Below are 11,679 nucleotides of genomic sequence, written 5' to 3' on the forward strand. Positions count from 1 at the left end.
TCAGCGTAGCATGTCGTCTTCTTTAGTGCGTCACTGAGGACAGAAAGAAAACCGACACAGATGCCGTCGTGAGACGTTTGATCGAACGCGGGACATTTGGTCGAAAGCCATTTGAACGAACACCGTTTGATCGAAACGGCAGCGGTCGTTTGATCGATTTTTTTATTGCTTCGCTTGGATCGTTGATGAAACAGAAAAGAAGAAGAAAAAAACAAAAGAAAGCTTCAGTTCTAAATGCTGTTATCCTAAGGAATATTTCACTCTGTGTAATCCGCTTGCCCATAAACACATTCCTCATCCTAATCCACTTTTTCGCATCCAGAAGGCGATTCGATGGCCTGGGTTGTTCACCCTATCCCGTTCGATAACTTGATGTTCTCCTCTCTGACAGATAGTGACTAAACATGGCATACATGCCTTTCACTCCTAGTCCCCCAACACTTTGTCAAATAAAAATTGATGTAAGTTGTCAAATAATCAACATTTTTTACAAATAAATAAATAATATTTTTGAATGATTTATTCGCGTCGAACGTGGTCAAATTTTAACAATCTATTATTGATGTTTGAGAAAGAACAGTTTTAGTCTATTTACTACATCACCATTACTTATTTGTTGTGCTTTAGTTTATTTACTTTGCGCCTATGTGCAAGTGAATCTAAATTTGGTTCTTCCAACATACATGTGACCGAAGATGTCCTTCGAAACCTAGACGATATAAGCCGGGGAGCAGATCGTTGTACTTTGTTTTTTTATATATATATTTTTTAATTCTTTTGTTTATTTTATTTATTTTTTCATGGCGTGGATGTGTAGGTATCTCAGACTGCAGGTGCATACTCTAAACAAGGTTGAACTGATGTTTTATATGGCTGTTAAAACAATATATTTATTTTATATTATGGCGAAATTTCCTTCTTAGCATTCACAGAGTGCCTTTCGCGCACATATCACTATCCCATTTCGGATCGTTCACTTTAAATTTATCGCCAGCAATGAAAAGGGTGCCCAGAAGAAGAACAGACTATCGGCTGCTCCCAACTTGAGGCCATTTTTCAATATGTGTCCTACTGGTTCGCGGGATACTTCCGCATTGTCCTATTCAATTCACTTTAATTCAATTTTATTTTTCTTTCGGATGGGAGAGAGTAAAAGGCCAGAAGGCTGTGCTGTTCGTGAATGACAAAGGTCTGCAAATAACCAGTGGTCTACCCTCTTTAGCTGAAAAAAAGCAGAGGACACTGATTGCCTGCTCCGTATGCTCGAGTCAAAAGTTGTGCCAGAACTGGACTTTGGGAGCTATGACGTAACTATATCGACACGCGACACTACACTTGGAGCTCTACACTGGGAGCAGTACGTAGTTAGCACTGAGATACCTAGCTAGACGCTGGAGCAATCACGTAATTCTAGCAACACGTTGCTCTACACTGGGAGCAGTGCGTAGTTAGCAATGACATACCTAGCCAGACGTTGTTAGCAGGACGCTGGAGCATGCAGTACGTAGTTAGCACTGAGATAGCCAGCCAGACGCTGGGGGCAGTAGACGCTGGGAGCAATCACGTAATTCTAGCAACACATTGCTCTACGCTGGGGGCCGACGGAGTACGGTAGTCACAGTACGTAGTTAGCAAATGACATAGCTAGCCAGACGTTGTTAGCAGGACGCTGGGAGCTCTCCAGACGTTGCCGTGCGTATTTAGCAGTGACATAACTAGCCAGGCGCTGTTAGCAGTACGCTGAGAGCAAGATAGCCCAAACCAATCTCGCGCCGGCCCCGCCCCGGCTCATGCAAGTGATTGATAACCAAACATATGTCTCGTTTTTATATTTTATTTTCATTGTAAGACGATTGCATGAAGGACAGCAGTTTGGAGCATGGACACGACATTTTGAATGGACATGGGGGTGATCCTAGAAAAAATTATGCTCAGGTGAGTAAATTATTTGAATTGTTCTACAAAGACACATACCCGTGGAAGACTACATGGTTGCCTGATGCACACACACTCGAAGCATGGGCGCAACAATTTGACGAAAAATGGACCTGGATGGCGATCCTAGAAAAAGTGTGTACGCTCCACTGAGTCGAGAGAGCTTTGCAAAGACCACACCTACCCTTAGGGGACTGCATGGATGTCTGAAGCACAGCTGCACAGCAACTCAAAATCATGGACATGACTATTTGGACCGGAGGGATACTCCTAGAAAGTGTGCGTTTCCAGTGAGTTGAAAAAACTTTTTGGAAAGGTCCTACAAAACACCTACTCATAGAGGACTACATGGATGCATGAAGCACAGCAACTCCGAGCAAGTCACAGACCTCAAAGATATGTCTTTCCTAGAAAGTGGAACCCTCTTTCAGTCATTTTTTCGAAAAAGCTTCCCAAATATATTATTCGATATATCATACTTCTCGTGCTATATACATAAGTGATTTTCTCTTATGCTAACAAGTCATAGTGACCCGAAAAGGCGACACTAGTACGTAAGGAAGAATACTTACGAGACATGCCGGCGGTCACTGAAGACGTACACTGACACACGGCATGTGGCTATCAAGTAACCTTATATAGTCAACTATGTCTGACTAATCTCTCTCGTTCTTTCGTTGTTCTTTGTAGCAATTAAGCATATCGCCTTTTCCTTACACTCTTGATCGTGTAACCCATATGAATTAGTTACTCTTTGCATGTTTTCGTACAAAGTATCTTGTTGAGGATGTAGATAACAACCCCCCCGTGGCGACTTGATCAACGAATAACCTCTTTTTCTCCTTGATCGCTATCTCGAATGCGTGTCTGGCATTGGTTTTTCCCCATACGACTGTACCTGGCTGCTTTGCATCTTTTATAATTACATTCACTTGACAGTTTTTTTCTTGACTTGCGAAGACGTACGTGTAGATAATGGAGTCTTATTAGTCTTTCTTAAGTAGTGAATAGTTTCTTTTCGCCAAACGTGACTCCAGTATTGGTGTTCCTTATACTTGCAATGCAACTCGTGTAAATTAGCTTCTCTTTGTTTTTCTCCAGAATCCCTATTACGCATTTCACAAGCGATTCCTACCTGATTGCTAACCAGCCTTGAGACTTGTTATCCGTTGGGAGGGGAAGGCATGCGAATCACACCATCTTTCACTTTTTTCCTGAGAGTCGATACTAATCGATCCTCGCGTGGTTACATAAGAAGAAATTCCTGAGGAGGAAAAATGAAAATCCCTCCCAGCTGACGCTGTGAGGATTACGAACATGGTAAGCTTTAGAGACATACTTTTTCAAGACATAACACTTTTATTATTCAGATATAAGGACAGTGAAGTGATGGCTTTTTTCGACAGGGAAATTCCATAGCCGGAAGGTTGTCTGCCAACCATTCGACTCAGAGAGTACATGTTGCCAGGACACCGACGGAGTGTCAACGTGCGTTCATCACATAGACAACACACTTGCAAACACTCATGCTGGTAATGAAATGTTTCATTAACATTGATTCGATGGAGACATTCATCCAACTGACGCGTCTCGTTTTGTGTCAGTGTAACACCATAGCGCTTCGCTCGACCATCTTTATCCCACATTCTAATGGAGAGCAAGTCCGAGGGGCACCTGTGCACATAAACGTATTCCTCCAGTTCTACCTCCAGGCTACAGTTGCCTTGTTGAAGTACAGTGGAAAATTGTGGCTTTTTAAACTGTAATATCAGTACTATTGCTAGACATATATGGAATCCAAGAGAAGTGACAAGCCACCCGCACTTATCCATGTCACACAGTGAAATGACAAGAACGAGGCTTTAAAGAGAATTTTTGTTTCGCTTTTGCTACATGGAATTTTTTTTAGGCAACAGTCTATTTTTAAGAAGGTCAATGGTCATCATACTAATGTAGCCTGCCACAAAATGAAGTTTTGAGCGGACGGCATACTCCATGAAACATAGACTCTCTTCAGCAATTCGTATAGCATCCACTTCATCCACGTAAAGCAACAGACTGTCAATTGTGCATGCCCAGTCTTGATTACTTTCAAACCTCCTGGGGACGACCTCAGTGAACAGCCACTGTGGACTCCAGCATAGATTTTCTTTGCAATCTTCCAAACATCCCTACTTGGAGGGGATCTGGCATCGTTTGAAATAGCACCATGTCTGTGACTACCTTAAGGCTTCCACTATCACTGGGTCGGATCCCTCTGTCAAACTGCAGTCCATCATTTCTTTCCACGTTGCATGAGGCTTTCCACACAGATCTTGCACTCGAAAATCGAGGTATTCGATAGTCCTGCCTCCCTCAGGTACATCCGAAGTCTGTGAACAGTCCATATTCAGCCAGTCAATCAAAAAGATAATTTCCGGTACCCACTTCGAGCTGTCACCAGAGTGAATCAAGTACTGAAGCTCGCCATTCTTGACTCGTCTTTTTATAATCTTTTCTACTGTTGGAATTTGTCGCACTCGTACAAGTTCGCTCTCATAAAAACCACCAATGATATCCTCATTGTTCAGGTCACGTAATAGGTAGGTATTGGGATAACCCAGTTTGATAGCTCGCACAATAAACAATTCTGTTGTTGCAGAACTTAAGTACTTCTTTACCAACTGATGTCTGTATTTAGCAATACGCACGATATTTCCAACGTTGTATCGTGGTTGCTTTGGTGGTCCAGCTGGGGTGGGGTAGAGTCTCGCTCGAAAAATGTGTTCATTTCCTTTGTTTACATCCACGGGTCTAGCAGAAAGAGATCTATGTATTCGATTGTTGTATGCTTTTACTACGAGAGGTAGGATGTCTAGATATCGATTGTGACCCTGATATGTAAAGATACGATATAGTGTAGACATTATAGTCCTTTGAAGTCTCTCGACGTGCGCTGCTTTGTACTGGCTATGTGAGCTATACCAATGAATACCCTTTTTCTTAAAAACGTTTGCACTAAACTGTTGACGAACTCGCCACCGCGATCCGTATGCAGAAGACGGGGTGTTCCGATTCGTCTGAAGGCAAGCGTTAAAGCACGTACTATCTCAGGAGGTCTTTTATTACGAATGGGCTCAACTGCAAGAAGGCGAGAAAAAACGTCAATGCAGAATAGCAAATAGCGAAAGCCGCTGTTATGATGTTTAAGTTTCTGTACATCCTTCAGGTCGCTTTGGAAGGTTTCCTTCACACCAAGAGCTACTATTTTACGGAACACCGAAGGTCTCTTGAACTCTTTGTGCAGACTGTAAGGGTCACTCGTCTCCAGAAACTTGACAACTTTGCTCTTCTTTACACGAATGCCTTGCGCAAGTCTCTGTATTCCGCCAAACTGGCAACATGTTGTGGATCGTAGTAGGCAGCCATCAACACTTTCGCTTCCTGCCGTGCACTCGAAGAGCGTCGAGAGTCAGATATGCATTAATCGTAGCTGAAACGTCACCTCTCATCCAAGCGGGCTGCTTATTGTGAAGTTCGTACTGCAATAACTCCACAATAGACGATTGGGGAATCACTCTGCCGTGACAGATAACTCTTCCACTCTCGTCGTACGCCAGTACAGTTGTTATTAGTTGAAGCATTGCCAATACCTTTTTATGATGTCTTGAGGGGAAGTGAGACAGTATCTTTGCATCTTCAAAGTAACTCTTTTCATCTTGAGCTAGAAGAGAATCCATTGTTGATGGCGAGCGCGTTTTGCAGCACGTGTAAGCGGTGGCGATGTTTCAGTAGCGAGAGTTGGTGAGCGTCTGCTTGAAGTCGCTACTGTGACACCCTTTTGAAGACGCGATGAGGGTACAATGAGTGACGGCAAATTCAATTTCTCCAGATGAGGTAACATGCGATCAAGATATGGAGGTCTCGGAGTACTACGAGCTCTGGATACGAGATAATAAACGAGGTCAATTATATTGGTATCCTCTTGTGGCTGTCCATCAATAATGATCTGATAGGTTTTCGGATCCCAGGAAATGGTTTGCTGCAGTATATGCAAAAGTTGTTTGGCTTTGACCTTATAACCACTGCTCATAAAGCAGCGACAGCGTCACTTCTCTCATCTTCTGTCGTCTGTGCGCTCTCTTCTCTCCTTGTAGCTGTCGTAGTCCTATCCGTCGCCACATTGGGATGCAGCAAAGAGTGGAGATATTGAATTATCTCTTTTGCTTTGATGTCATCCGGTTCATTCTTGTGCAGTATTTCAGGAATTGGAGATTCGCGATATGGAACAAGCTCGTACTTCTGCATGAGTTATACACCGATTGCTTTTGCAATCGCTCTGCCACCTAGCGATGAGATGAGACCGAGTAGTGGTGGCAAGAGGAACTGCAAAAACCCACCAGTTTGTTGCAATACTCTGCGAACTTTCTGTACACTGCTGCCGTCTCGTTTTGCCAATGCTCGAATTGGGGTTGCATAAGGTTTCAGTTTTTTTCGCACACTCGGAGTCACTTGGATGTTCCCTTTACAGAGATTTATACAAATCTCTCTAATAGCTGTTAACTGATTCTTTGTAGCATGTTCCAGGAGATGGTAACGTTGTTCGGGTGACTTTGTTTCGGCCAGCAAGTGCAGGAAATGAATATTGTTCCGCACACGCTTCATGTTTTATATACTATCTGCCGTCGGTCGTCGGGGAAAATATTTGTCCACACTCGTAGGTGGTCCGGACACTTTTGAGACAAATCGATTACTACGTATGAATATGGTTCCTTGCATGCATCTTTATATATGGTGGAGAGCAAATCACCTTTACCTCGACCAAACAACTGTCGTGAAAGTAACTGCATCTGATCCGCTATACGTGCAGAACGACACAAAATCAGAGCGCTGCTATTAAACTGAATGCACCGATATAGGGGCTCGTTGACGAATAAATATTGTGTAATAAAAATACATGAACAATTTAGATGGTGACAGCCGGCAACGTAGAAATTACAGATTTCTTTAAGTCGACCTTTGTCGGCCAGACAGTCGTCAAATATGATTAAAGAATTTCTGACATTCTCCAAGTTATCTGGTATATCTCGCGTAAATGTGACCTCGGGGAATTTGTCAAAGATGGTTGCTTGTATAAGTATATGTAAAATATACGATCAAATGGTTTGTCAAAAACGGATGCTCTGTGAGTCAAAAGTCTTGTTACCAACGTTGTTTTTCCACTCTGACTTTGCCCCGAAATGGTTATCGAAGCAGGAGTAATGAAGCGGTACGATTCAACCTCGGTCATCTTTTTTTTCACAGTGAAATACTATACAGTATGATGTTATGTGAAGTTTCAGAAACTCGCAGCGCATGTAGGAGAGAGACACCGCTCCAATCTACTTGCTAGAGGCAACTGAGAAAGTTTTTTCATAGAATCTGAATTTATTTGACAGTTGCTATACATTAGTTTCAAGTCGACAATTGAGAAAGTCAATCACGAACAGCATGATGAACTTTGCTGTTGAGTGGTATCCCAACTTCACAGCGATTTCGATAAAACATATGCTTTCTGTTGAAAGCAACAGAGGATCGATTTGTTGTTTGTAGTCCATCAAATCATCGATTTTGTGTGACCAGTTGGTTAACAAACCGAATGGTGTGTCGTATGAAACGAAACGCTCTCTATTGAGACTCGCATACATGGTTTTGGCAGTCTCCCAGACGCCAATGTTTGGAAGACTTTTGGGGAGTTCTTGAAAGAGGACTATATTGGCGACAATCTTGAAAGCCTCCGCCAAAGACATTCGTTTCGTCTCCATTAGACCACACCTGGAAAGTTCTTTCCACGATCTGTGCTGCTGGCGACATGGTGCTAGCATACGAAAGACACTTTTGTTCGATTTGTCGCACTCATCTCCGTCTGGTGTTTCTTCATCACTGTCTGATGAGGACCACGAATCGCCGGGTTGAGTTTCAATATCGGACCACCTTGAGCTCTCCTTTGCCATGGCACTCTGGTGTCACCGTCAAGAGCTACTGCACATTTTACTATTTCAAACTCGCTTTTATAACTGTCTCTTTCGTAACTTCATAAATATATTTCTTTTAAAGACTCCACATAATAAAAAAAAAGAAAACGTGTTGCAGCAACTGCTTAAGAGGAAATAATATAAGAAAATGTGGAGATTACGTTCGGGTTTGCAGACGACTATACAAGGTCTTAAAGATCTGGCAAGACATAACATGTCTATGCAGGTTAGAAAAAAAGATGCAGACAGCAGGTTCAAGGCTGTAGCACATGTCCATGCAAGATGTTTCAAGAACTAACAAGATATAACATGTCTACACAAGTTCGTTCACCATGTGGTGTGAGGAGGATGCAGACTTTCAAAAGGCCTGACAAGATATAACGTGACTATATGCATGTTTGTTCACTGTTCAGACATTCAAGGTCATGATTTGCGAAAAAATGTTGAGTTGTCTTTCGTATATAAGCCGTCACACACATTGGGTTTTCTTCAGTGAGAATCTGAGCGTGAAGAGGTATGCCGCCCTCTGGGTACATGTTGAGTCAACTAACTTTTCCCCCATGCGTTTTTTCAGTTTTCCGAGGAAAGCATGTCATCGATTTTGGAGAAACTCAACAAACTGAAAAAGTCGGGAGATGGAGAAATTCAAAAGATGAGTATGTTATCGAAGAATCAAAAATTTGATGTTCTGGATATTCGCAGAATTGAGACAATGTATGGAGACACTGTCTACGTAGAATTACTGACAGATAATGAGACCAAGGTGAAAGTCTACCTTCCGAATAGATTCAAGCGACTTTCGGACGAAGACCTGGAAGAGATGAGACAGTTACCAAACCTCCAAATGGAGAAGAAGGATGGATACCGCAATGGCAAGAAGTTGGCGTATCCAGACATCATTTTCACTAATGGGAAGAAAAAGTAACTTCGAAATCATGGTCACCTGTCACTTGTGTGCTCCACATGAGCGACAGTTCTACGCAACACCGGTAGGACTCCAAATTCATCTGGCAAACGTACACCAACTGGAGACACCATGCATCCCATTCTGTGAGACTTTATGCACACTTCGAAATTACACAAGACGCTTCGAGCTGCACTTGCATGACAGAGACGAGGCTGGACATGATGTGACAACGTTCTTTCATCTATACGGACAGTATATTGGTAGTGTGTTGCGATACTTTGGTTTCCCATTACGTTTTTACATCCTTCTCAAAGCAGAACTTGGGACGACATACAGTGGATGATATGAGATACGACTTGAGACACCGATTCGTGCCTGCCAAAGGTGAGACAGTATGGGTCGAAGTTGACATAGAACCCGCTATTATTCAGTCAGGCAGCGAATTGCGCACAACTTGGAAAGTCTCGAAATCGAAGGCTCTGGTTTTTTCCTCTTTCGTATTCTCACATGCATTATCAATGTTGGACGTCTACTGCCTGAACTAATCGGTTGTAGTGACTTTGAGCTGCCTGCAGAGTTGAAACGAAAGAATAGGTCTTTACTGAATGTGGATTACGGTCTGCACGAGGGTGAGCAAAATATGTGTTTTGCATTTTCCGTGATAGCAGGATTGCATCCTGCTGATCGATTTCGAAGACATAGAGCATCCTCGTATCGGTCATACTTATCTCAGTATGTGCTCCCAGAGTCATTTCCCATCGCGTATCCCAAAGATGTAGAAATGTTTGAAAAGCAAAATGGCATCACCATTAATGTCTATGCATATGAAAGGGAAGAGAAATTTGTCTATCCTATAAAAGTTGTGAACGAGGAATGCGAAAAACATGTGGATCTACTCATGATTGACTCTCATTTTGTGGTCATCACAAATTTCAATGGTTTGTTTCAAAACGTGGACGTTTCCATTGCAAGCGATGTACCATGGGTTTCACTACACAAGCTGTCCTGAGTAATCATATAAACATTGTGCAAACTTCAGAAAGTAGGCAAGACAGTTATCCAAAGAAAGGAGACACTTTAGAGTTCGCTGGTGAGCGTCTTTTGGCTGAAGTACCTTTCTACTGGTGTGTATGACTTTGAGAGTGTCCTGTCACCATGTCTTGATGGAGGAAAGTTGTATGAAGATCATATCCTCCCCTCCTTCTGCCTCTTAGTTATACGAGCGTCAGATTCAAATGTTCTCCAGAAACCCCTTTTTCGTGACCAAATTGTGTTGCTGTGTTCATGAGTCTACTGCACAGATTACATGACGAAATTTTGGAGTGGATACAGCAGATTGCACCTCTGGAAATGAGCGAAGAGACGAACGCCCAGCCCGCCGCCGGCACCCCACTGTAACTTTTGCAAAGAGTCGTTTGCAAAGAACCAGAAAGTGCGCGACCATGACCAGTGTAAGTGGAACGTTTCGGACAATCCTTGTGTCAATCGTGCAACCTCAATTTCAGAACACCTCAGATGATTCCAATCATTGCTCACAATGCAAACTATGATAGTGAGTTCCTTGAGTCTCATTTGCATTTGCTCAAAAATCGAAAATAAGAGTGATTGCCAGCAGCTGTCAAAAATTCAAATCTATTGACGTTGGGTCCTTTAGATTCATGGACAGTTTTGAGTTTCCTAAATGGAAGTCTTGAAATGTTTGGTGAAAAATCTGCGTGAGAAGGGGGTGGAAAACTTTCATTGTCTGCGACAGTTTTTCTCAAACGAAGAACACTTTGGACTTGTCGTTCGCAGGGAGTCTTTTGCTACAGCCATATCACTGACTTCGATGGTCTATGATGAGCCTTGTTTACCACCTCGTGTGAAATTCTTCAATACACTCAATGGAGTGGAAGTAAGTGAAGAAGACTACAACCATGCGCAGAATGTCTTCGAAAAATTCAAATGACAAGTCTAGGCGAAATATTCAGATTTGTACCTGCTCACTGACACACTGCTTTTAGCAGACGTGTTTCAAAACTTTTCCGCAAATGACACTTGATGTGCACAAAATTGAACCCCTGCATTTCGTATCTCTCCCAGGGTTAAGCATGCTGTCCTGCGCACTAACAATGAGTGAGATACAACTAGAACTCATTCACGACCCTGATGCGTACCTGCTAATTGAGAATGGCTGCGAGGAGGTGTAACACAATGCTCTCTTCGAAAAAGCGACCGCAAATATTCCGGAACAGAGCAGTTTGATCCAACACAACCGACAAGAATAATTAACTACATTGACGTTAACGGTCTGTATGGATCAGTAATGCGGGAGTCGCTACCCGATGGAGGGTTTCAGTGGTTGACAAAGGAAGAAATTGAGAACCTAGACATAACTCGCATTCCACAGATGCATCTATTGGTTACTTTCTCGAAGTGGATCTGTTGTATGATCAAGAAATTCATGATCGTCATAGTGATCTTCCAGTTGCACCAGAGAAAATGTCCATTCCCTACGACCTATTGTCAGGACTACCAGAAACAGTTGATGGAAAAGTTTGGGCTTCCGTCGAAAGCTATCGAGCCAAAGCTGCTGCTAACATTGTTCAAACAAAGAGAAGTACTTTCTTCACTATCGCAATTTGCAGTTGTACATGCAATTGGGGGTGCAAGTCACAAAGGTTCACAGAGGTTCTAAATTCAACCAGAAACCTTTTCTTCGTGACCTATGTGGATTTCAATCACGAACTGCGAAAAAATGCCACTAATACATTCGAGCGTCAGAAAAGTAAGTATATGATAACTGCTGTTTTCGGCAGATTTTGTATGCAAGTGAGGAATTTGTAGACTGTCGCCTCACAGTGA

At 42.6% G+C, this 11,679-nt stretch overlaps 2 long non-coding RNA genes across 2 annotated transcripts; one reads left to right on the forward strand and one right to left on the reverse strand.

The window, feature by feature from the left end:
- Positions 1-1,886: 1,886 nt before the first annotated feature.
- LOC135373007 (uncharacterized) lies at positions 1,887-2,536 on the reverse strand. The gene is made up of 4 exons (XR_010416214.1): positions 2,270-2,536; positions 2,120-2,205; positions 1,975-2,061; positions 1,887-1,915 (listed from the first exon to the last, which is right to left on the reverse strand). It is a non-coding gene; the product is annotated as an uncharacterized LOC135373007 (long non-coding RNA).
- Positions 2,537-3,167: 631 nt separating this feature from the next.
- Positions 3,168-8,828, forward strand: LOC135373006 (uncharacterized). The gene is made up of 3 exons (XR_010416212.1): positions 3,168-3,255; positions 3,342-3,467; positions 8,503-8,828. It is a non-coding gene; the product is annotated as an uncharacterized LOC135373006 (long non-coding RNA).
- Positions 8,829-11,679: the final 2,851 nt, after the last annotated feature.

The sequence above is a fragment of the Ornithodoros turicata genome, unplaced genomic scaffold (genome assembly GCF_037126465.1).
Source record: "Ornithodoros turicata isolate Travis unplaced genomic scaffold, ASM3712646v1 Chromosome171, whole genome shotgun sequence".
Classification (NCBI taxonomy): Eukaryota; Metazoa; Arthropoda; class Arachnida; order Ixodida; family Argasidae; genus Ornithodoros; species Ornithodoros turicata.